The sequence below is a fragment of the Phyllobates terribilis genome, unplaced genomic scaffold (assembly GCF_046119375.1).
Source record: "Phyllobates terribilis strain yellow unplaced genomic scaffold, ASM4611937v1 Scaffold_74__1_contigs__length_7073193, whole genome shotgun sequence".
In the NCBI taxonomy this organism is placed as follows: Eukaryota; Metazoa; Chordata; class Amphibia; order Anura; family Dendrobatidae; genus Phyllobates; species Phyllobates terribilis.
The window spans coordinates 3,880,524-3,904,993 of NW_027362834.1; the positions used below are offsets into that span (position 1 = coordinate 3,880,524).

The 24,470-nt window shown below is 45.2% G+C and overlaps 19 non-coding genes across 19 annotated transcripts; all 19 read right to left on the reverse strand.

The window, feature by feature from the left end:
* Window positions 1–76: 76 nt before the first annotated feature.
* Window positions 77–267, reverse strand: LOC141195931 (U2 spliceosomal RNA). The gene has a single exon (XR_012268502.1). It is a non-coding gene; the product is annotated as a U2 spliceosomal RNA (small nuclear RNA).
* Window positions 268–1,392: 1,125 nt separating this feature from the next.
* LOC141195917 (U2 spliceosomal RNA) lies at window positions 1,393–1,583 on the reverse strand. The gene has a single exon (XR_012268488.1). It is a non-coding gene; the product is annotated as a U2 spliceosomal RNA (small nuclear RNA).
* Window positions 1,584–2,704: 1,121 nt separating this feature from the next.
* Window positions 2,705–2,895, reverse strand: LOC141195331 (U2 spliceosomal RNA). The gene has a single exon (XR_012267926.1). It is a non-coding gene; the product is annotated as a U2 spliceosomal RNA (small nuclear RNA).
* A 1,121-nt stretch (window positions 2,896–4,016) lies between these two features.
* Window positions 4,017–4,207, reverse strand: LOC141195332 (U2 spliceosomal RNA). Its single transcript, XR_012267927.1, has one exon. It is a non-coding gene; the product is annotated as a U2 spliceosomal RNA (small nuclear RNA).
* Window positions 4,208–5,327: 1,120 nt separating this feature from the next.
* Window positions 5,328–5,518, reverse strand: LOC141195918 (U2 spliceosomal RNA). Its single transcript, XR_012268489.1, has one exon. It is a non-coding gene; the product is annotated as a U2 spliceosomal RNA (small nuclear RNA).
* Window positions 5,519–6,639: 1,121 nt separating this feature from the next.
* Window positions 6,640–6,830, reverse strand: LOC141195333 (U2 spliceosomal RNA). The gene has a single exon (XR_012267928.1). It is a non-coding gene; the product is annotated as a U2 spliceosomal RNA (small nuclear RNA).
* A 1,118-nt stretch (window positions 6,831–7,948) lies between these two features.
* LOC141195335 (U2 spliceosomal RNA) lies at window positions 7,949–8,139 on the reverse strand. Its single transcript, XR_012267930.1, has one exon. It is a non-coding gene; the product is annotated as a U2 spliceosomal RNA (small nuclear RNA).
* A 1,120-nt stretch (window positions 8,140–9,259) lies between these two features.
* On the reverse strand, window positions 9,260–9,450 carry LOC141195919 (U2 spliceosomal RNA). The gene has a single exon (XR_012268490.1). It is a non-coding gene; the product is annotated as a U2 spliceosomal RNA (small nuclear RNA).
* A 1,121-nt stretch (window positions 9,451–10,571) lies between these two features.
* Window positions 10,572–10,762, reverse strand: LOC141195336 (U2 spliceosomal RNA). Its single transcript, XR_012267931.1, has one exon. It is a non-coding gene; the product is annotated as a U2 spliceosomal RNA (small nuclear RNA).
* A 1,118-nt stretch (window positions 10,763–11,880) lies between these two features.
* On the reverse strand, window positions 11,881–12,071 carry LOC141195815 (U2 spliceosomal RNA). The gene has a single exon (XR_012268391.1). It is a non-coding gene; the product is annotated as a U2 spliceosomal RNA (small nuclear RNA).
* Window positions 12,072–13,187: 1,116 nt separating this feature from the next.
* On the reverse strand, window positions 13,188–13,378 carry LOC141195337 (U2 spliceosomal RNA). Its single transcript, XR_012267932.1, has one exon. It is a non-coding gene; the product is annotated as a U2 spliceosomal RNA (small nuclear RNA).
* Window positions 13,379–14,499: 1,121 nt separating this feature from the next.
* Window positions 14,500–14,690, reverse strand: LOC141195338 (U2 spliceosomal RNA). Its single transcript, XR_012267933.1, has one exon. It is a non-coding gene; the product is annotated as a U2 spliceosomal RNA (small nuclear RNA).
* Window positions 14,691–15,811: 1,121 nt separating this feature from the next.
* LOC141195339 (U2 spliceosomal RNA) lies at window positions 15,812–16,002 on the reverse strand. The gene has a single exon (XR_012267934.1). It is a non-coding gene; the product is annotated as a U2 spliceosomal RNA (small nuclear RNA).
* A 1,121-nt stretch (window positions 16,003–17,123) lies between these two features.
* Window positions 17,124–17,314, reverse strand: LOC141195718 (U2 spliceosomal RNA). The gene has a single exon (XR_012268296.1). It is a non-coding gene; the product is annotated as a U2 spliceosomal RNA (small nuclear RNA).
* A 1,120-nt stretch (window positions 17,315–18,434) lies between these two features.
* On the reverse strand, window positions 18,435–18,625 carry LOC141195719 (U2 spliceosomal RNA). Its single transcript, XR_012268297.1, has one exon. It is a non-coding gene; the product is annotated as a U2 spliceosomal RNA (small nuclear RNA).
* Window positions 18,626–19,744: 1,119 nt separating this feature from the next.
* Window positions 19,745–19,935, reverse strand: LOC141195340 (U2 spliceosomal RNA). The gene has a single exon (XR_012267935.1). It is a non-coding gene; the product is annotated as a U2 spliceosomal RNA (small nuclear RNA).
* Window positions 19,936–21,056: 1,121 nt separating this feature from the next.
* Window positions 21,057–21,247, reverse strand: LOC141195341 (U2 spliceosomal RNA). The gene has a single exon (XR_012267936.1). It is a non-coding gene; the product is annotated as a U2 spliceosomal RNA (small nuclear RNA).
* A 1,116-nt stretch (window positions 21,248–22,363) lies between these two features.
* LOC141196106 (U2 spliceosomal RNA) lies at window positions 22,364–22,554 on the reverse strand. The gene has a single exon (XR_012268672.1). It is a non-coding gene; the product is annotated as a U2 spliceosomal RNA (small nuclear RNA).
* A 1,119-nt stretch (window positions 22,555–23,673) lies between these two features.
* LOC141195342 (U2 spliceosomal RNA) lies at window positions 23,674–23,864 on the reverse strand. The gene has a single exon (XR_012267937.1). It is a non-coding gene; the product is annotated as a U2 spliceosomal RNA (small nuclear RNA).
* Between the last annotated feature and the right edge of the window lie 606 nt (window positions 23,865–24,470).

Sequence of the window (24,470 nt, forward strand, 5' to 3'; positions counted from 1 at the left end):
CAAAATCCGACAAACAAGCAAAATGAACAAAAAGCATTGAATTCAATTCTTTCTGATTTTAGAAACTGCATTAAAGAAGGGGTGCACCGGTCCTGGAGATACTGCAATACCAGGTCAATGCGTGGAGTGGACAGAGCAAGCTCTTTTTCTATCTCCCTGTTCTAAAAATCCATTTAATATATGGTCCCCAGATAGGGGACGTATCAGATATTAAACTGATAAGAACAGATACTACACTTGATCTTAGCCAAAAGGCCGAGAAGCGATAACCAGAATTGGTTTCCGACTACGGTGCCACCCAAGGATTCTGAAAAGTCCATTTGTGGAGATGGCCACCTGGACTCCCGTTAAGAAGACATGCTGTCAACCTCTAGATCCCTCACATGCCTGCACTTTTCGGCTTGCTGCTGCTGCAATCCACGCGTTTTAGATCTGCATAACTCCACCTCTTTTAGCACAGTACCCTCAACCCCCGGCTGTTCCCACCCGCCTCAACACCGTTGGAAGGGAGAAGAACCAATTAAGGCGGGGGGGGGGGGGGGTGGAACGAGCAGCTGTCTACCCTTAGCAGGAGGGTTGCTGATTAATTACCTCTCCTGCTGCTGCTGCTGCTGGCTGTCCAGCAGCAGACTGAAGGTGGCTGCTGCTGTGCGCAGGTATATAAAGGCTCAGAGCCTATTATGACACGCGCAGCCAGCGTTCCATTGCCACATTCCGTCTACTGCAGGCGGGATACCTGGATGGCTGAATGTCACTGAGAAGCTCACAGAGACCGCCATAAGCAACAGTTTAAAAGAATGCCACAGACTAATCAACCAAACTTTTTGGGTTGGTTTCTCTTTTATAGTCTGCAGGCATTAAATGAAAGAAGTCAGTGTTCCAGCAGAGGGAGACAACGTTTCAGAAAAGGCATTGTAGCAAACCAAAAAAGAAATTTTAAGCGCAGCAGAGTAACCAGCTCACATACCTGTTAGCTCAGGTGAGTTTAAAAGGCTGCTGTTGATAACAAGGGCATTTGCTAAATAGATGGTGTGTGTGCAACAATATACTGAAAGGTCAATTATATTGTGCAGCTTATCTCACCACCTGTAGTTATTTAGGTGAAAGCTCCAAAATGCTTGCCTAATATGTCTGTTTATCCAAAAGGAAGTATAGAGGGAGAGCTAGATAGATAGCATTGCATTACATTACATTACATGGCAATGCAATGCACAGTTGCTGAAGTTGAACCAAAATGAGCTTGTCATCTGGCTTCTGCAACTTTTAACATGAAAAATCCAATGAGGAGAAGAAAAGCAAAGCCAAAGAGTCCATCCCAAAATCCGACAAACAAGCAAAATGAACAAAAAGCATTGAATTCAATTCTTTCTGATTTTAGAAACTGCATTAAAGAAGGGGTGCACCGGTCCTGGAGATACTGCAATACCAGGTCAATGCGTGGAGTGGACAGAGCAAGCTCTTTTTCCATCTCCCTGTTCTAAAAATCCATTTAATATATGGTCCCCAGATAGGAGACGTATCAGATATTAAACTGATAAGAACAGATACTACACTTGATCTTAGCCAAAAGGCCGAGAAGCGATAACCAGAATTGGTTTCCGACTACGGTGCCACCCAAGGATTCTGAAAAGTCCATTTGTGGAGATGGCCACCTGGACTCCCGTTAAGAAGACATGCTGTCAACCTCTAGATCCCTCACATGCCTGCACTTTTCGGCTTGCTGCTGCTGCAATCCACGCGTTTTAGATCTGCATAACTCCACCTCTTTTAGCACAGTACCCTCAACCCCCGGCTGTTCCCACCCGCCTCAACACCGTTGGAAGGGAGGAGAACCAATTAAGGCGGGGGGGGGGGTGGAACGAGCAGCTGTCTACCCTTAGCAGGAGGGTTGCTGATTAATTACCTCTCCTGCTGCTGCTGCTGCTGGCTGTCCAGCAGCAGACTGAAGGTGGCTGCTGCTGTGCGCAGGTATATAAAGGCTCAGAGCCTATTATGACACGCGCAGCCAGCGTTCCATTGCCACATTCCGTCTACTGCAGGCGGGATACCTGGATGGCTGAATGTCACTGAGAAGCTCACAGAGACCGCCATAAGCAACAGTTTAAAAGAATGCCACAGACTAATCAACCAAACTTTTTGGGTTGGTTTCTCTTTTATAGTCTGCAGGCATTAAATGAAAGAAGTCAGTGTTCCAGCAGAGGGAGACAACGTTTCAGAAAAGGCATTGTAGCAAACCAAAAAAGAAATTTTAAGCGCAGCAGAGTAACCAGCTCACATACCTGTTAGCTCAGGTGAGTTTAAAAGGCTGCTGTTGATAACAAGGGCATTTGCTAAATAGATGGTGTGTGTGCAACAATATACTGAAAGGTCAATTATATTGTGCAGCTTATCTCACCACCTGTAGTTATTTAGGTGAAAGCTCCAAAATGCTTGCCTAATATGTCTGTTTATCCAAAAGGAAGTATAGAGGGAGAGCTAGATAGATAGCATTGCATTACATTACATTACATGGCAATGCAATGCACAGTTGCTGAAGTTGAACCAAAATGAGCTTGTCATCTGGCTTCTGCAACTTTTAACATGAAAAATCCAATGAGGAGAAGAAAAGCAAAGCCAAAGAGTCCATCCCAAAATCCGACAAACAAGCAAAATGAACAAAAAGCATTGAATTCAATTCTTTCTGATTTTAGAAACTGCATTAAAGAAGGGGTGCACCGGTCCTGGAGATACTGCAATACCAGGTCAATGCGTGGAGTGGACAGAGCAAGCTCTTTTTCCATCTCCCTGTTCTAAAAATCCATTTAATATATGGTCCCCAGATAGGGGACGTATCAGATATTAAACTGATAAGAACAGATACTACACTTGATCTTAGCCAAAAGGCCGAGAAGCGATAACCAGAATTGGTTTCCGACTACGGTGCCACCCAAGGATTCTGAAAAGTCCATTTGTGGAGATGGCCACCTGGACTCCCGTTAAGAAGACATGCTGTCAACCTCTAGATCCCTCACATGCCTGCACTTTTCGGCTTGCTGCTGCTGCAATCCACGCGTTTTAGATCTGCATAACTCCACCTCTTTTAGCACAGTACCCTCAACCCCCGGCTGTTCCCACCCGCCTCAACACCGTTGGAAGGGAGAAGAACCAATTAAGGCGGGGGGGGGGGTGGAACGAGCAGCTGTCTACCCTTAGCAGGAGGGTTGCTGATTAATTACCTCTCCTGCTGCTGCTGCTGCTGGCTGTCCAGCAGCAGACTGAAGGTGGCTGCTGCTGTGCGCAGGTATATAAAGGCTCAGAGCCTATTATGACACGCGCAGCCAGCGTTCCATTGCCACATTCCGTCTACTGCAGGCGGGATACCTGGATGGCTGAATGTCACTGAGAAGCTCACAGAGACCGCCATAAGCAACAGTTTAAAAGAATGCCACAGACTAATCAACCAAACTTTTTGGGTTGGTTTCTCTTTTATAGTCTGCAGGCATTAAATGAAAGAAGTCAGTGTTCCAGCAGAGGGAGACAACGTTTCAGAAAAGGCATTGTAGCAAACCAAAAAAGAAATTTTAAGCGCAGCAGAGTAACCAGCTCACATACCTGTTAGCTCAGGTGAGTTTAAAAGGCTGCTGTTGATAACAAGGGCATTTGCTAAATAGATGGTGTGTGTGCAACAATATACTGAAAGGTCAATTATATTGTGCAGCTTATCTCACCACCTGTAGTTATTTAGGTGAAAGCTCCAAAATGCTTGCCTAATATGTCTGTTTATCCAAAAGGAAGTATAGAGGGAGAGCTAGATAGATAGCATTGCATTACATTACATTACATGGCAATGCAATGCACAGTTGCTGAAGTTGAACCAAAATGAGCTTGTCATCTGGCTTCTGCAACTTTTAACATGAAAAATCCAATGAGGAGAAGAAAAGCAAAGCCAAAGAGTCCATCCCAAAATCCGACAAACAAGCAAAATGAACAAAAAGCATTGAATTCAATTCTTTCTGATTTTAGAAACTGCATTAAAGAAGGGGTGCACCGGTCCTGGAGATACTGCAATACCAGGTCAATGCGTGGAGTGGACAGAGCAAGCTCTTTTTCCATCTCCCTGTTCTAAAAATCCATTTAATATATGGTCCCCAGATAGGGGACGTATCAGATATTAAACTGATAAGAACAGATACTACACTTGATCTTAGCCAAAAGGCCGAGAAGCGATAACCAGAATTGGTTTCCGACTACGGTGCCACCCAAGGATTCTGAAAAGTCCATTTGTGGAGATGGCCACCTGGACTCCCGTTAAGAAGACATGCTGTCAACCTCTAGATCCCTCACATGCCTGCACTTTTCGGCTTGCTGCTGCTGCAATCCACGCGTTTTAGATCTGCATAACTCCACCTCTTTTAGCACAGTACCCTCAACCCCCGGCTGTTCCCACCCGCCTCAACACCGTTGGAAGGGAGGAGAACCAATTAAGGCGGGGGGGGGGTGGAACGAGCAGCTGTCTACCCTTAGCAGGAGGGTTGCTGATTAATTACCTCTCCTGCTGCTGCTGCTGCTGGCTGTCCAGCAGCAGACTGAAGGTGGCTGCTGCTGTGCGCAGGTATATAAAGGCTCAGAGCCTATTATGACACGCGCAGCCAGCGTTCCATTGCCACATTCCGTCTACTGCAGGCGGGATACCTGGATGGCTGAATGTCACTGAGAAGCTCACAGAGACCGCCATAAGCAACAGTTTAAAAGAATGCCACAGACTAATCAACCAAACTTTTTGGGTTGGTTTCTCTTTTATAGTCTGCAGGCATTAAATGAAAGAAGTCAGTGTTCCAGCAGAGGGAGACAACGTTTCAGAAAAGGCATTGTAGCAAACCAAAAAAGAAATTTTAAGCGCAGCAGAGTAACCAGCTCACATACCTGTTAGCTCAGGTGAGTTTAAAAGGCTGCTGTTGATAACAAGGGCATTTGCTAAATAGATGGTGTGTGTGCAACAATATACTGAAAGGTCAATTATATTGTGCAGCTTATCTCACCACCTGTAGTTATTTAGGTGAAAGCTCCAAAATGCTTGCCTAATATGTCTGTTTATCCAAAAGGAAGTATAGAGGGAGAGCTAGATAGATAGCATTGCATTACATTACATTACATGGCAATGCAATGCACAGTTGCTGAAGTTGAACCAAAATGAGCTTGTCATCTGGCTTCTGCAACTTTTAACATGAAAAATCCAATGAGGAGAAGAAAAGCAAAGCCAAAGAGTCCATCCCAAAATCTGACAAACAAGCAAAATGAACAAAAAGCATTGAATTCAATTCTTTCTGATTTTAGAAACTGCATTAAAGAAGGGGTGCACCGGTCCTGGAGATACTGCAATACCAGGTCAATGCGTGGAGTGGACAGAGCAAGCTCTTTTTCCATCTCCCTGTTCTAAAAATCCATTTAATATATGGTCCCCAGATAGGAGACGTATCAGATATTAAACTGATAAGAACAGATACTACACTTGATCTTAGCCAAAAGGCCGAGAAGCGATAACCAGAATTGGTTTCCGACTACGGTGCCACCCAAGGATTCTGAAAAGTCCATTTGTGGAGATGGCCACCTGGACTCCCGTTAAGAAGACATGCTGTCAACCTCTAGATCCCTCACATGCCTGCACTTTTCGGCTTGCTGCTGCTGCAATCCACGCGTTTTAGATCTGCATAACTCCACCTCTTTTAGCACAGTACCCTCAACCCCCGGCTGTTCCCACCCGCCTCAACACCGTTGGAAGGGAGGAGAACCAATTAAGGCGGGGGGGGGGGTGGAACGAGCAGCTGTCTACCCTTAGCAGGAGGGTTGCTGATTAATTACCTCTCCTGCTGCTGCTGCTGCTGGCTGTCCAGCAGCAGACTGAAGGTGGCTGCTGCTGTGCGCAGGTATATAAAGGCTCAGAGCCTATTATGACACGCGCAGCCAGCGTTCCATTGCCACATTCCGTCTACTGCAGGCGGGATACCTGGATGGCTGAATGTCACTGAGAAGCTCACATAGACCGCCATAAGCAACAGTTTAAAAGAATGCCACAGACTAATCAACCAAACTTTTTGGGTTGGTTTCTCTTTTATAGTCTGCAGGCATTAAATGAAAGAAGTCAGTGTTCCAGCAGAGGGAGACAACGTTTCAGAAAAGGCATTGTAGCAAACCAAAAAAGAAATTTTAAGCGCAGCAGAGTAACCAGCTCACATACCTGTTAGCTCAGGTGAGTTTAAAAGGCTGCTGTTGATAACAAGGGCATTTGCTAAATAGATGGTGTGTGTGCAACAATATACTGAAAGGTCAATTATATTGTGCAGCTTATCTCACCACCTGTAGTTATTTAGGTGAAAGCTCCAAAATGCTTGCCTAATATGTCTGTTTATCCAAAAGGAAGTATAGAGGGAGAGCTAGATAGATAGCATTGCATTACATTACATTACATGGCAATGCAATGCACAGTTGCTGAAGTTGAACCAAAATGAGCTTGTCATCTGGCTTCTGCAACTTTTAACATGAAAAATCCAATGAGGAGAAGAAAAGCAAAGCCAAAGAGTCCATCCCAAAATCCGACAAACAAGCAAAATGAACAAAAAGCATTGAATTCAATTCTTTCTGATTTTAGAAACTGCATTAAAGAAGGGGTGCACCGGTCCTGGAGATACTGCAATACCAGGTCAATGCGTGGAGTGGACAGAGCAAGCTCTTTTTCCATCTCCCTGTTCTAAAAATCCATTTAATATATGGTCCCCAGATAGGGGACGTATCAGATATTAAACTGATAAGAACAGATACTACACTTGATCTTAGCCAAAAGGCCGAGAAGCGATAACCAGAATTGGTTTCCGACTACGGTGTCACCCAAGGATTCTGAAAAGTCCATTTGTGGAGATGGCCACCTGGACTCCCGTTAAGAAGACAAGCTGTCAACCTCTAGATCCCTCACATGCCTGCACTTTTCGGCTTGCTGCTGCTGCAATCCACGCGTTTTAGATCTGCATAACTCCACCTCTTTTAGCACAGTACCCTCAACCCCCGGCTGTTCCCACCCGCCTCAACACCGTTGGAAGGGAGGAGAACCAATTAAGGCGGGGGGGGTGGAACGAGCAGCTGTCTACCCTTAGCAGGAGGGTTGCTGATTAATTACCTCTCCTGCTGCTGCTGCTGCTGGCTGTCCAGCAGCAGACTGAAGGTGGCTGCTGCTGTGCGCAGGTATATAAAGGCTCAGAGCCTATTATGACACGCGCAGCCAGCGTTCCATTGCCACATTCCGTCTACTGCAGGCGGGATACCTGGATGGCTGAATGTCACTGAGAAGCTCACAGAGACCGCCATAAGCAACAGTTTAAAAGAATGCCACAGACTAATCAACCAAACTTTTTGGGTTGGTTTCTCTTTTATAGTCTGCAGGCATTAAATGAAAGAAGTCAGTGTTCCAGCAGAGGGAGACAACGTTTCAGAAAAGGCATTGTAGCAAACCAAAAAAGAAATTTTAAGCGCAGCAGAGTAACCAGCTCACATACCTGTTAGCTCAGGTGAGTTTAAAAGGCTGCTGTTGATAACAAGGGCATTTGCTAAATAGATGGTGTGTGTGCAACAATATACTGAAAGGTCAATTATATTGTGCAGCTTATCTCACCACCTGTAGTTATTTAGGTGAAAGCTCCAAAATGCTTGCCTAATATGTCTGTTTATCCAAAAGGAAGTATAGAGGGAGAGCTAGATAGATAGCATTGCATTACATTACATTACATGGCAATGCAATGCACAGTTGCTGAAGTTGAACCAAAATGAGCTTGTCATCTGGCTTCTGCAACTTTTAACATGAAAAATCCAATGAGGAGAAGAAAAGCAAAGCCAAAGAGTCCATCCCAAAATCCGACAAACAAGCAAAATGAACAAAAAGCATTGAATTCAATTCTTTCTGATTTTAGAAACTGCATTAAAGAAGGGGTGCACCGGTCCTGGAGATACTGCAATACCAGGTCAATGCGTGGAGTGGACAGAGCAAGCTCTTTTTCCATCTCCCTGTTCTAAAAATCCATTTAATATATGGTCCCCAGATAGGGGACGTATCAGATATTAAACTGATAAGAACAGATACTACACTTGATCTTAGCCAAAAGGCCGAGAAGCGATAACCAGAATTGGTTTCCGACTACGGTGCCACCCAAGGATTCTGAAAAGTCCATTTGTGGAGATGGCCACCTGGACTCCCGTTAAGAAGACATGCTGTCAACCTCTAGATCCCTCACATGCCTGCACTTTTCGGCTTGCTGCTGCTGCAATCCACGCGTTTTAGATCTGCATAACTCCACCTCTTTTAGCACAGTACCCTCAACCCCCGGCTGTTCCCACCCGCCTCAACACCGTTGGAAGGGAGGAGAACCAATTAAGGCGGGGGGGGGGTGGAACGAGCAGCTGTCTACCCTTAGCAGGAGGGTTGCTGATTAATTACCTCTCCTGCTGCTGCTGCTGCTGGCTGTCCAGCAGCAGACTGAAGGTGGCTGCTGCTGTGCGCAGGTATATAAAGGCTCAGAGCCTATTATGACACGCGCAGCCAGCGTTCCATTGCCACATTCCGTCTACTGCAGGCGGGATACCTGGATGGCTGAATGTCACTGAGAAGCTCACAGAGACCGCCATAAGCAACAGTTTAAAAGAATGCCACAGACTAATCAACCAAACTTTTTGGGTTGGTTTCTCTTTTATAGTCTGCAGGCATTAAATGAAAGAAGTCAGTGTTCCAGCAGAGGGAGACAACGTTTCAGAAAAGGCATTGTAGCAAACCAAAAAAGAAATTTTAAGCGCAGCAGAGTAACCAGCTCACATACCTGTTAGCTCAGGTGAGTTTAAAAGGCTGCTGTTGATAACAAGGGCATTTGCTAAATAGATGGTGTGTGTGCAACAATATACTGAAAGGTCAATTATATTGTGCAGCTTATCTCACCACCTGTAGTTATTTAGGTGAAAGCTCCAAAATGCTTGCCTAATATGTCTGTTTATCCAAAAGGAAGTATAGAGGGAGAGCTAGATAGATAGCATTGCATTACATTACATTACATGGCAATGCAATGCACAGTTGCTGAAGTTGAACCAAAATGAGCTTGTCATCTGGCTTCTGCAACTTTTAACATGAAAAATCCAATGAGGAGAAGAAAAGCAAAGCCAAAGAGTCCATCCCAAAATCTGACAAACAAGCAAAATGAACAAAAAGCATTGAATTCAATTCTTTCTGATTTTAGAAACTGCATTAAAGAAGGGGTGCACCGGTCCTGGAGATACTGCAATACCAGGTCAATGCGTGGAGTGGACAGAGCAAGCTCTTTTTCCATCTCCCTGTTCTAAAAATCCATTTAATATATGGTCCCCAGATAGGAGACGTATCAGATATTAAACTGATAAGAACAGATACTACACTTGATCTTAGCCAAAAGGCCGAGAAGCGATAACCAGAATTGGTTTCCGACTACGGTGCCACCCAAGGATTCTGAAAAGTCCATTTGTGGAGATGGCCACCTGGACTCCCGTTAAGAAGACATGCTGTCAACCTCTAGATCCCTCACATGCCTGCACTTTTCGGCTTGCTGCTGCTGCAATCCACGCGTTTTAGATCTGCATAACTCCACCTCTTTTAGCACAGTACCCTCAACCCCCGGCTGTTCCCACCCGCCTCAACACCGTTGGAAGGGAGGAGAACCAATTAAGGCGGGGGGGGGGGTGGAACGAGCAGCTGTCTACCCTTAGCAGGAGGGTTGCTGATTAATTACCTCTCCTGCTGCTGCTGCTGCTGGCTGTCCAGCAGCAGACTGAAGGTGGCTGCTGCTGTGCGCAGGTATATAAAGGCTCAGAGCCTATTATGACACGCGCAGCCAGCGTTCCATTGCCACATTCCGTCTACTGCAGGCGGGATACCTGGATGGCTGAATGTCACTGAGAAGCTCACATAGACCGCCATAAGCAACAGTTTAAAAGAATGCCACAGACTAATCAACCAAACTTTTTGGGTTGGTTTCTCTTTTATAGTCTGCAGGCATTAAATGAAAGAAGTCAGTGTTCCAGCAGAGGGAGACAACGTTTCAGAAAAGGCATTGTAGCAAACCAAAAAAGAAATTTTAAGCGCAGCAGAGTAACCAGCTCACATACCTGTTAGCTCAGGTGAGTTTAAAAGGCTGCTGTTGATAACAAGGGCATTTGCTAAATAGATGGTGTGTGTGCAACAATATACTGAAAGGTCAATTATATTGTGCAGCTTATCTCACCACCTGTAGTTATTTAGGTGAAAGCTCCAAAATGCTTGCCTAATATGTCTGTTTATCCAAAAGGAAGTATAGAGGGAGAGCTAGATAGATAGCATTGCATTACATTACATTACATGGCAATGCAATGCACAGTTGCTGAAGTTGAACCAAAATGAGCTTGTCATCTGGCTTCTGCAACTTTTAACATGAAAAATCCAATGAGGAGAAGAAAAGCAAAGCCAAAGAGTCCATCCCAAAATCCGACAAACAAGCAAAATGAACAAAAAGCATTGAATTCAATTCTTTCTGATTTTAGAAACTGCATTAAAGAAGGGGTGCACCGGTCCTGGAGATACTGCAATACCAGGTCAATGCGTGGAGTGGACAGAGCAAGCTCTTTTTCCATCTCCCTGTTCTAAAAATCCATTTAATATATGGTCCCCAGATAGGGGACGTATCAGATATTAAACTGATAAGAACAGATACTACACTTGATCTTAGCCAAAAGGCCGAGAAGCGATAACCAGAATTGGTTTCCGACTACGGTGCCACCCAAGGATTCTGAAAAGTCCATTTGTGGAGATGGCCACCTGGACTCCCGTTAAGAAGACAAGCTGTCAACCTCTAGATCCCTCACATGCCTGCACTTTTCGGCTTGCTGCTGCTGCAATCCACGCGTTTTAGATCTGCATAACTCCACCTCTTTTAGCACAGTACCCTCAACCCCCGGCTGTTCCCACCCGCCTCAACACCGTTGGAAGGGAGGAGAACCAATTAAGGCGGGGGGGGTGGAACGAGCAGCTGTCTACCCTTAGCAGGAGGGATGCTGATTAATTACCTCTCCTGCTGCTGCTGCTGCTGGCTGTCCAGCAGCAGACTGAAGGTGGCTGCTGCTGTGCGCAGGTATATAAAGGCTCAGAGCCTATTATGACACGCGCAGCCAGCGTTCCATTGCCACATTCCGTCTACTGCAGGCGGGATACCTGGATGGCTGAATGTCACTGAGAAGCTCACAGAGACCGCCATAAGCAACAGTTTAAAAGAATGCCACAGACTAATCAACCAAACTTTTTGGGTTGGTTTCTCTTTTATAGTCTGCAGGCATTAAATGAAAGAAGTCAGTGTTCCAGCAGAGGGAGACAACGTTTCAGAAAAGGCATTGTAGCAAACCAAAAAAGAAATTTTAAGCGCAGCAGAGTAACCAGCTCACATACCTGTTAGCTCAGGTGAGTTTAAAAGGCTGCTGTTGATAACAAGGGCATTTGCTAAATAGATGGTGTGTGTGCAACAATATACTGAAAGGTCAATTATATTGTGCAGCTTATCTCACCACCTGTAGTTATTTAGGTGAAAGCTCCAAAATGCTTGCCTAATATGTCTGTTTATCCAAAAGGAAGTATAGAGGGAGAGCTAGATAGATAGCATTGCATTACATTACATTACATGGCAATGCAATGCACAGTTGCTGAAGTTGAACCAAAATGAGCTTGTCATCTGGCTTCTGCAACTTTTAACATGAAAAATCCAATGAGGAGAAGAAAAGCAAAGCCAAAGAGTCCATCCCAAAATCCGACAAACAAGCAAAATGAACAAAAAGCATTGAATTCAATTCTTTCTGATTTTAGAAACTGCATTAAAGAAGGGGTGCACCAGTCCTGGAGATACTGCAATACCAGGTCAATGCGTGGAGTGGACAGAGCAAGCTCTTTTTCCATCTCCCTGTTCTAAAAATCCATTTAATATATGGTCCCCAGATAGGGGACGTATCAGATATTAAACTGATAAGAACAGATACTACACTTGATCTTAGCCAAAAGGCCGAGAAGCGATAACCAGAATTGGTTTCCGACTACGGTGCCACCCAAGGATTCTGAAAAGTCCATTTGTGGAGATGGCCACCTGGACTCCCGTTAAGAAGACATGCTGTCAACCTCTAGATCCCTCACATGCCTGCACTTTTCGGCTTGCTGCTGCTGCAATCCACGCGTTTTAGATCTGCATAACTCCACCTCTTTTAGCACAGTACCCTCAACCCCCGGCTGTTCCCACCCGCCTCAACACCGTTGGAAGGGAGGAGAACCAATTAAGGCGGGGGGGGGTGGAACGAGCAGCTGTCTACCCTTAGCAGGAGGGTTGCTGATTAATTACCTCTCCTGCTGCTGCTGCTGGCTGTCCAGCAGCAGACTGAAGGTGGCTGCTGCTGTGCGCAGGTATATAAAGGCTCAGAGCCTATTATCACACGCGCAGCCAGCGTTCCATTGCCACATTCCGTCTACTGCAGGCGGGATACCTGGATGGCTGAATGTCACTGAGAAGCTCACAGAGACCGCCATAAGCAACAGTTTAAAAGAATGCCACAGACTAATCAACCAAACTTTTTGGGTTGGTTTCTCTTTTATAGTCTGCAGGCATTAAATGAAAGAAGTCAGTGTTCCAGCAGAGGGAGACAACGTTTCAGAAAAGGCATTGTAGCAAACCAAAAAAGAAATTTTAAGCGCAGCAGAGTAACCAGCTCACATACCTGTTAGCTCAGGTGAGTTTAAAAGGCTGCTGTTGATAACAAGGGCATTTGCTAAATAGATGGTGTGTGTGCAACAATATACTGAAAGGTCAATTATATTGTGCAGCTTATCTCACCACCTGTAGTTATTTAGGTGAAAGCTCCAAAATGCTTGCCTAATATGTCTGTTTATCCAAAAGGAAGTATAGAGGGAGAGCTAGATAGATAGCATTGCATTACATTACATTACATGGCAATGCAATGCACAGTTGCTGAAGTTGAACCAAAATGAGCTTGTCATCTGGCTTCTGCAACTTTTAACATGAAAAATCCAATGAGGAGAAGAAAAGCAAAGCCAAAGAGTGCATCCCAAAATCCGACAAACAAGCAAAATGAACAAAAAGCATTGAATTCAATTCTTTCTGATTTTAGAAACTGCATTAAAGAAGGGGTGCACCGGTCCTGGAGATACTGCAATACCAGGTCAATGCGTGGAGTGGACAGAGCAAGCTCTTTTTCCATCTCCCTGTTCTAAAAATCCATTTAATATATGGTCCCCAGATAGGGGACGTATCAGATATTAAACTGATAAGAACAGATACTACACTTGATCTTAGCCAAAAGGCCGAGAAGCGATAACCAGAATTGGTTTCCGACTACGGTGCCACCCAAGGATTCTGAAAAGTCCATTTGTGGAGATGGCCACCTGGACTCCCGTTAAGAAGACATGCTGTCAACCTCTAGATCCCTCACATGCCTGCACTTTTCGGCTTGCTGCTGCTGCAATCCACGCGTTTTAGATCTGCATAACTCCACCTCTTTTAGCACAGTACCCTCAACCCCCGGCTGTTCCCACCCGCCTCAACACCGTTGGAAGGGAGGAGAACCAATTAAGGCGGGGGGGGGGGTGGAACGAGCAGCTGTCTACCCTTAGCAGGAGGGTTGCTGATTAATTACCTCTCCTGCTGCTGCTGCTGCTGGCTGTCCAGCAGCAGACTGAAGGTGGCTGCTGCTGTGCGCAGGTATATAAAGGCTCAGAGCCTATTATGACACGCGCAGCCAGCGTTCCATTGCCACATTCCGTCTACTGCAGGCGGGATACCTGGATGGCTGAATGTCACTGAGAAGCTCACAGAGACCGCCATAAGCAACAGTTTAAAAGAATGCCACAGACTAATCAACCAAACTTTTTGGGTTGGTTTCTCTTTTATAGTCTGCAGGCATTAAATGAAAGAAGTCAGTGTTCCAGCAGAGGGAGACAACGTTTCAGAAAAGGCATTGTAGCAAACCAAAAAAGAAATTTTAAGTGCAGCAGAGTAACCAGCTCACATACCTGTTAGCTCAGGTGAGTTTAAAAGGCTGCTGTTGATAACAAGGGCATTTGCTAAATAGATGGTGTGTGTGCAACAATATACTGAAAGGTCAATTATATTGTGCAGCTTATCTCACCACCTGTAGTTATTTAGGTGAAAGCTCCAAAATGCTTGCCTAATATGTCTGTTTATCCAAAAGGAAGTATAGAGGGAGAGCTAGATAGATAGCATTGCATTACATTACATTACATGGCAATGCAATGCACAGTTGCTGAAGTTGAACCAAAATGAGCTTGTCATCTGGCTTCTGCAACTTTTAACATGAAAAATCCAATGAGGAGAAGAAAAGCAAAGCCAAAGAGTCCATCCCAAAATCCGACAAACAAGCAAAATGAACAAAAAGCATTGAATTCAATTCTTTCTGATTTTAGAAACTGCATTAAAGAAGGGGTGCACCGGTCCTGGAGATACTGCAATACCAGGTCAATGCGTGGAGTGGACAGAGCAAGCTCTTTTTCCATCTCCCTGTTCTAAAAATCCATTTAATATATGGTCCCCAGATAGGGGACGTATCAGATATTAAACTGATAAGAACAGATACTACACTTGATCTTAGCCAAAAGGCCGAGAAGCGATAACCAGAATTGGTTTCCGACTACGGTGCCACCCAAGGATTCTGAAAAGTCCATTTGTGGAGATGGCCACCTGGACTCCCGTTAAGAAGACATGCTGTCAACCTCTAGATCCCTCACATGCCTGCACTTTTCGGCTTGCTGCTGCTGCAATCCACGCGTTTTAGATCTGCATAACTCCACCTCTTTTAGCACAGTACCCTCAACCCCCGGCTGTTCCCACCCGCCTCAACACCGTTGGAAGGGAGGAGAACCAATTAAGGCGGGGGGGGGGGTGGAACGAGCAGCTGTCTACCCTTAGCAGGAGGGTTGCTGATTAATTACCTCTCCTGCTGCTGCTGCTGCTGGCTGTCCAGCAGCAGACTGAAGGTGGCTGCTGCTGTGCGCAGGTATATAAAGGCTCAGAGCCTATTATGACACGCGCAGCCAGCGTTCCATTGCCACATTCCGTCTACTGCAGGCGGGATACCTGGATGGCTGAATGTCACTGAGAAGCTCACAGAGACCGCCATAAGCAACAGTTTAAAAGAATGCCACAGACTAATCAACCAAACTTTTTGGGTTGGTTTCTCTTTTATAGTCTGCAGGCATTAAATGAAAGAAGTCAGTGTTCCAGCAGAGGGAGACAACGTTTCAGAAAAGGCATTGTAGCAAACCAAAAAAGAAATTTTAAGCGCAGCAGAGTAACCAGCTCACATACCTGTTAGCTCAGGTGAGTTTAAAAGGCTGCTGTTGATAACAAGGGCATTTGCTAAATAGATGGTGTGTGTGCAACAATATACTGAAAGGTCAATTATATTGTGCAGCTTATCTCACCACCTGTAGTTATTTAGGTGAAAGCTCCAAAATGCTTGCCTAATATGTCTGTTTATCCAAAAGGAAGTATAGAGGGAGAGCTAGATAGATAGCATTGCATTACATTACATTACATGGCAATGCAATGCACAGTTGCTGAAGTTGAACCAAAATGAGCTTGTCATCTGGCTTCTGCAACTTTTAACATGAAAAATCCAATGAGGAGAAGAAAAGCAAAGCCAAAGAGTCCATCCCAAAATCCGACAAACAAGCAAAATGAACAAAAAGCATTGAATTCAATTCTTTCTGATTTTAGAAACTGCATTAAAGAAGGGGTGCACCGGTCCTGGAGATACTGCAATACCAGGTCAATGCGTGGAGTGGACAGAGCAAGCTCTTTTTCCATCTCCCTGTTCTAAAAATCCATTTAATATATGGTCCCCAGATAGGGGACGTATCAGATATTAAACTGATAAGAACAGATACTACACTTGATCTTAGCCAAAAGGCCGAGAAGCGATAACCAGAATTGGTTTCCGACTACGGTGCCACCCAAGGATTCTGAAAAGTCCATTTGTGGAGATGGCCACCTGGACTCCCGTTAAGAAGACATGCTGTCAACCTCTAGATCCCTCACATGCCTGCACTTTTCGGCTTGCTGCTGCTGCAATCCACGCGTTTTAGATCTGCATAACTCCACCTCTTTTAGCACAGTACCCTCAACCCCCGGCTGTTCCCACCCGCCTCAACACCGTTGGAAGGGAGGAGAACCAATTAAGGCGGGGGTGGGGGTGGAACGAGCAGCTGTCTACCCTTAGCAGGAGGGTTGCTGATTAATTACCTCTCCTGCTGCTGCTGCTGCTGGCTGTCCAGCAGCAGACTGAAGGTGGCTGCTGCTGTGCGCAGGTATATAAAGGCTCAGAGCCTATTATGACACGCGCAGCCAGCGTTCCATTGCCACATTCCGTCTACTGCAGGCGGGATACCTGGATGGCTGAATGTCACTGAGAAGCTCACAGAGACCGCCATAAGCAACAGTTTAAAAGAATGCCACAGACTAATCAACCAAACTTTTTGGGTTGGTTTCTCTTTTATAGTCTGCAGGCATTAAATGAAAGAAGTCAGTGTTCCAGCAGAGGGAGACAACGTTTCAGAAAAGGCATTGTAGCAAACCAAAAAAGAAATTTTAAGCGCAGCAGAGTAACCAGCTCACATACCTGTTAGCTCAGGTGAGTTTAAAAGGCTGCTGTTGATAACAAGGGCATTTGCTAAATAGATGGTGTGTGTGCAACAATATACTGAAAGGTCAATTATATTGTGCAGCTTATCTCACCACCTGTAGTTATTTAGGTGAAAGCTCCAAAATGCTTGCCTAATATGTCTGTTTATCCAAAAGGAAGTATAGAGGGAGAGCTAGATAGATAGCATTGCATTACATTACATTACATGGCAATGCAATGCACAGTTGCTGAAGTTGAACCAAAATGAGCTTGTCATCTGGCTTCTGCAACTTTTAACATGAAAAATCCAATGAGGAGAAGAAAAGCAAAGCCAAAGAGTCCATCCCAAAATCCGACAAACAAGCAAAATGAACAAAAAGCATTGAATTCAATTCTTTCTGATTTTAGAAACTGCATTAAAGAAGGGGTGCACCGGTCCTGGAGATACTGCAATACCAGGTCAATGCGTGGAGTGGACAGAGCAAGCTCTTTTTCCATCTCCCTGCTCTAAAAATCCATTTAATATATGGTCCCCAGATAGGGGACGTATCAGATATTAAACTGATAAGAACAGATACTACACTTGATCTTAGCCAAAAGGCCGAGAAGCGATAACCAGAATTGGTTTCCGACTACGGTGCCACCCAAGGATTCTGAAAAGTCCATTTGTGGAGATGGCCACCTGGACTCCCGTTAAGAAGACATGCTGTCAACCTCTAGATCCCTCACATGCCTGCACTTTTCGGCTTGCTGCTGCTGCAATCCACGCGTTTTAGATCTGCATAACTCCACCTCTTTTAGCACAGTACCCTCAACCCCCGGCTGTTCCCACCCGCCTCAACACCGTTGGAAGGGAGGAGAACCAATTAAGGCGGGGGGGAGGTGGAACGAGCAGCTGTCTACCCTTAGCAGGAGGGTTGCTGATTAATTACCTCTCCTGCTGCTGCTGCTGCTGGCTGTCCAGCAGCAGACTGAAGGTGGCTGCTGCTGTGCGCAGGTATATAAAGGCTCAGAGCCTATTATGACACGCGCAGCCAGCGTTCCATTGCCACATTCCGTCTACTGCAGGCGGGATACCTGGATGGCTGAATGTCACTGAGAAGCTCACAGAGACCGCCATAAGCAACAGTTTAAAAGAATGCCACAGACTAATCAACCAAACTTTTTGGGTTGGTTTCTCTTTTATAGTCTGCAGGCATTAAATGAAAGAAGTCAGTGTTCCAGCAGAGGGAGACAACGTTTCAGAAAAGGCATTGTAGCAAACCAAAAAAGAAATTTTAAGCGCAGCAGAGTAACCAGCTCACATACCTGTTAGCTCAGGTGAGTTTAAAAGGCTGCTGTTGATAACAAGGGCATTTGCTAAATAGATGGTGTGTGTGCAACAATATACTGAAAGGTCAATTATATTGTGCAGCTTATCTCACCACCTGTAGTTATTTAGGTGAAAGCTCCAAAATGCTTGCCTAATATGTCTGTTTATCCAAAAGGAAGTATAGAGGGAGAGCTAGATAGATAGCATTGCATTACATTACATTACATGGCAATGCAATGCACAGTTGCTGAAGTTGAACCAAAATGAGCTTGTCATCTGGCTTCTGCAACTTTTAACATGAAAAATCCAATGAGGAGAAGAAAGGCAAAGCCAAAGAGTCCATCCCAAAATCCGACAAACAAGCAAAATGAACAAAAAGCATTGAATTCAATTCTTTCTGATTTTAGAAACTGCATTAAAGAAGGGGTGCACCGGTCCTGGAGATACTGCAATACCAGGTCAATGCGTGGAGTGGACAGAGCAAGCTCTTTTTCCATCTCCCTGCTCTAAAAATCCATTTAATATATGGTCCCCAGATAGGGGACGTATCAGATATTAAACTGATAAGAACAGATACTACACTTGATCTTAGCCAAAAGGCCGAGAAGCGATAACCAGAATTGGTTTCCGACTACGGTGCCACCCAAGGATTCTGAAAAGTCCATTTGTGGAGATGGCCACCTGGACTCCCGTTAGGAAGACATGCTGTCAACCTCTAGATCCCTCACATGCCTGCACTTTTCGGCTTGCTGCTGCTGCAATCCACGCGTTTTAGATCTGCATAACTCCACCTCTTTTAGCACAGTACCCTCAACCCCCGGCTGTTCCCACCCGCCTCAACACCGTTGGAAGGGAGGAGAACCAATTAAGGCAGGGGGGGGTGGAACGAGCAGCTGTCTACCCTTAGCAGGAGGGTTGCTGATTAATTACCTCTCCTGCTGCTGCTGCTGCTGGCTGTCCAGCAGCAGACTGAAGGTGGCTGCTGCTGTGCGCAGGTATATAAAGGCTCAGAGCCTATTATGACACGCGCAGCCAGCGTTCCATTGCCACATTCCGTCTACTGCAGGCGGGATACCTGGATGGCTGAATGTCACTGAGAAGCTCACAGAGACCGCCATAAGCAACAGTTTAAAAGAATGCCACAGACTAATCAACCAAACTTTTTGGGTTGGTTTCTCTTTTATAGTCTGCAGGCATTAAATGAAAGAAGTCAGTGTTCCAGCAGAGGGAGACAACGTTTCAGAAAAGGCATTGTAGCAAACCAAAAAAGAAATTTTAAGCGCAGCAGAGTAACCAGCTCACATACCTGTTAGCTCAGGTGAGTTTAAAAGGCTGCTGTTGATAACAAGGGCATTTGCTAAATAGATGGTGTGTGTGCAACAATATACTGAAAGGTCAATTATATTGTGCAGCTTATCTCACCACCTGTAGTTATTTAGGTGAAAGCTCCAAAATGCTTGCCTAATATGTCTGTTTATCCAAAAGGAAGTATAGAGGGAGAGCTAGATAGATAAAATTGCATTACATTACATTACATGGCAATGCAATGCACAGTTGCTGAAGTTGAACCAAAATGAGCTTGTCATCTGGCTTCTGCAACTTTTAACATGAAAAATCCAATGAGGAGAAGAAAAGCAAAGCCAAAGAGTCCATCCCAAAATCCGACAAACAAGCAAAATGAACAAAAAGCATTGAATTCAATTCTTTCTGATTTTAGAAACTGCATTAAAGAAGGGGTGCACCGGTCCTGGAGATACTGCAATACCAGGTCAATGCGTGGAGTGGACAGAGCAAGCTCTTTTTCCATCTCCCTGTTCTAAAAATCCATTTAATATATGGTCCCCAGATAGGGGACGTATCAGATATTAAACTGATAAGAACAGATACTACACTTGATCTTAGCCAAAAGGCCGAGAAGCGATAACCAGAATTGGTTTCCGACTACGGTGCCACCCAAGGATTCTGAAAAGTCCATTTGTGGAGATGGCCACCTGGACTCCCGTTAAGAAGACATGCTGTCAACCTCTAGATCCCTCACATGCCTGCACTTTTCGGCTTGCTGCTGCTGCAATCCACGCGTTTTAGATCTGCATAACTCCACCTCTTTTAGCACAGTACCCTCAACCCCCGGCTGTTCCCACCCGCCTCAACACCGTTGGAAGGGAGGAGAACCAATTAAGGCGGGGGGGGGGGTGGAACGAGCAGCTGTCTACCCTTAGCAGGAGGGTTGCTGATTAATTACCTCTCCTGCTGCTGCTGCTGCTGGCTGTCCAGCAGCAGACTGAAGGTGGCTGCTGCTGTGCGCAGGTATATAAAGGCTCAGAGCCTATTATGACACGCGCAGCCAGCGTTCCATTGCCACATTCCGTCTACTGCAGGCGGGATACCTGGATGGCTGAATGTCACTGAGAAGCTCACAGAGACCGCCATAAGCAACAGTTTAAAAGAATGCCACAGACTAATCAACCAAACTTTTTGGGTTGGTTTCTCTTTTATAGTCTGCAGGCATTAAATGAAAGAAGTCAGTGTTCCAGCAGAGGGAGACAACGTTTCAGAAAAGGCATTGTAGCAAACCAAAAAAGAAATTTTAAGCGCAGCAGAGTAACCAGCTCACATACCTGTTAGCTCAGGTGAGTTTAAAAGGCTGCTGTTGATAACAAGGGCATTTGCTAAATAGATGGTGTGTGTGCAACAATATACTGAAAGGTCAATTATATTGTGCAGCTTATCTCACCACCTGTAGTTATTTAGGTGAAAGCTCCAAAATGCTTGCCTAATATGTCTGTTTATCCAAAAGGAAGTATAGAGGGAGAGCTAGATAGATAGCATTGCATTACATTACATTACATGGCAATGCAATGCACAGTTGCTGAAGTTGAACCAAAATGAGCTTGTCATCTGGCTTCTGCAACTTTTAACATGAAAAATCCAATGAGGAGAAGAAAAGCAAAGCCAAAGAGTCCATCCCAAAATCCGACAAACAAGCAAAATGAACAAAAAGCATTGAATTCAATTCTTTCTGATTTTAGAAACTGCATTAAAGAAGGGGTGCACCGGTCCTGGAGATACTGCAATACCAGGTCAATGCGTGGAGTGGACAGAGCAAGCTCTTTTTCCATCTCCCTGTTCTAAAAATCCATTTAATATATGGTCCCCAGATAGGGGACGTATCAGATATTAAACTGATAAGAACAGATACTACACTTGATCTTAGCCAAAAGGCCGAGAAGCGATAACCAGAATTGGTTTCCGACTACGGTGCCACCCAAGGATTCTGAAAAGTCCATTTGTGGAGATGGCCACCTGGACTCCCGTTAAGAAGACATGCTGTCAACCTCTAGATCCCTCACATGCCTGCACTTTTCGGCTTGCTGCTGCTGCAATCCACGCGTTTTAGATCTGCATAACTCCACCTCTTTTAGCACAGTACCCTCAACCCCCGGCTGTTCCCACCCGCCTCAACACCGTTGGAAGGGAGGAGAACCAATTAAGGCGGGGGGGGGGGTGGAACGAGCAGCTGTCTACCCTTAGCAGGAGGGTTGCTGATTAATTACCTCTCCTGCTGCTGCTGCTGCTGGCTGTCCAGCAGCAGACTGAAGGTGGCTGCTGCTGTGCGCAGGTATATAAAGGCTCAGAGCCTATTATGACACGCGCAGCCAGCGTTCCATTGCCACATTCCGTCTACTGCAGGCGGGATACCTGGATGGCTGAATGTCACTGAGAAGCTCACAGAGACCGCCATAAGCAACAGTTTAAAAGAATGCCACAGACTAATCAACCAAACTTTTTGGGTTGGTTTCTCTTTTATAGTCTGCAGGCATTAAATGAAAGAAGTCAGTGTTCCAGCAGAGGGAGACAACGTTTCAGAAAAGGCATTGTAGCAAACCAAAAAAGAAATTTTAAGCGCAGCAGAGTAACCAGCTCACATACCTGTTAGCTCAGGTGAGTTTAAAAGGCTGCTGTTGATAACAAGGGCATTTGCTAAATAGATGGTGTGTGTGCAACAATATACTGAAAGGTCAATTATATTGTGCAGCTTATCTCACCACCTGTAGTTATTTAGGTGAAAGCTCCAAAATGCTTGCCTAATATGTCTGTTTATCCAAAAGGAAGTATAGAGGGAGAGCTAGATAGATAGCATTGCATTACATTACATGGCAATGCAATGCACAGTTGCTGAAGTTGAACCAAAATGAGCTTGTCATCTGGCTTCTGCAACTTTTAACATGAAAAATCCAATGAGGAGAAGAAAAGCAAAGCCAAAGAGTCCATCCCAAAATCCGACAAACAAGCAAAATGAACAAAAAGCATTGAATTCAATTCTTTCTGATTTTAGAAACTGCATTAAAGAAGGGGTGCACCAGTCTTGGAGATACTGCAATACCAGGTCAATGCGTGGAGTGGACAGAGCAAGCTCTTTTTCCATCTCCCTGTTCTAAAAATCCATTTAATATATGGTCCCCAGATAGGGGACGTATCAGATATTAAACTGATAAGAACAGATACTACACTTGATCTTAGCCAAAAGGCCGAGAAGCGATAACCAGAATTGGTTTCCGACTACGGTGCCACCCAAGGATTCTGAAAAGTCCATTTGTGGAGATGGCCACCTGGACTCCCGTTAAGAAGACATGCTGTCAACCTCTAGATCCCTCACATGCCTGCACTTTTCGGCTTGCTGCTGCTGCAATCCACGCGTTTTAGATCTGCATAACTCCACCTCTTTTAGCACAGTACCCTCAACCCCCGGCTGTTCCCACCCGCCTCAACACCGTTGGAAGGGAGGAGAACCAATTAGGCGGGGGGGGGGTGGAACGAGCAGCTGTCTACCCTTAGCAGGAGGGTTGCTGATTAATTACCTCTCCTGCTGCTGCTGCTGCTGGCTGTCCAGCAGCAGACTGAAGGTGGCTGCTGCTGTGCGCAGGTATATAAAGGCTCAGAGCCTATTATGACACGCGCAGCCAGCGTTCCATTGCCACATTCCGTCTACTGCAGGCGGGATACCTGGATGGCTGAATGTCACTGAGAAGCTCACAGAGACCGCCATAAGCAACAGTTTAAAAGAATGCCACAGACTAATCAACCAAACTTTTTGGGTTGGTTTCTCTTTTATAGTCTGCAGGCATTAAATGAAAGAAGTCAGTGTTCCAGCAGAGGGAGACAACGTTTCAGAAAAGGCATTGTAGCAAACCAAAAAAGAAATTTTAAGCGCAGCAGAGTAACCAGCTCACATACCTGTTAGCTCAGGTGAGTTTAAAAGGCTGCTGTTGATAACAAGGGCATTTGCTAAATAGATGGTGTGTGTGCAACAATATACTGAAAGGTCAATTATATTGTGCAGCTTATCTCACCACCTGTAGTTATTTAGTTGAAAGCTCCAAAATGCTTGCCTAATATGTCTGTTTATCCAAAAGGAAGTATAGAGGGAGAGCTAGATAGATAGCATTGCATTACATTACATTACATGGCAATGCAATGCACAGTTGCTGAAGTTGAACCAAAATGAGCTTGTCATCTGGCTTCTGCAACTTTTAACATGAAAAATCCAATGAGGAGAAGAAAAGCAAAGCCAAAGAGTCCATCCCAAAATCCGACAAACAAGCAAAATGAACAAAAAGCATTGAATTCAATTCTTTCTGATTTTAGAAACTGCATTAAAGAAGGGGTGCACCGGTCCTGGAGATACTGCAATACCAGGTCAATGCGTGGAGTGGACAGAGCAAGCTCTTTTTCCATCTCCCTGTTCTAAAAATCCATTTAATATATGGTCCCCAGATAGGGGACGTATCAGATATTAAACTGATAAGAACAGATACTACACTTGATCTTAGCCAAAAGGCCGAGAAGCGATAACCAGAATTGGTTTCCGACTACGGTGCCACCCAAGGATTCTGAAAAGTCCATTTGTGGAGATGGCCACCTGGACTCCCGTTAAGAAGACATGCTGTCAACCTCTAGATCCCTCACATGCCTGCACTTTTCGGCTTGCTGCTGCTGCAATCCACGCGTTTTAGATCTGCATAACTCCACCTCTTTTAGCACAGTACCCTCAACCCCCGGCTGTTCCCACCCGCCTCAACACCGTTGGAAGGGAGGAGAACCAATTAAGGCGGGGGGGGGGGGGGTGGAACGAGCAGCTGTCTACCCTTAGCAGGAGGGTTGCTGATTAATTACCTCTCCTGCTGCTGCTGCTGCTGGCTGTCCAGCAGCAGACTGAAGGTGGCTGCTGCTGTGCGCAGGTATATAAAGGCTCAGAGCCTATTATGACACGCGCAGCCAGCGTTCCATTGCCACATTCCGTCTACTGCAGGCGGGATACCTGGATGGCTGAATGTCACTGAGAAGCTCACAGAGACCGCCATAAGCAACAGTTTAAAAGAATGCCACAGACTAATCAACCAAACTTTTTGGGTTGGTTTCTCTTTTATAGTCTGCAGGCATTAAATGAAAGAAGTCA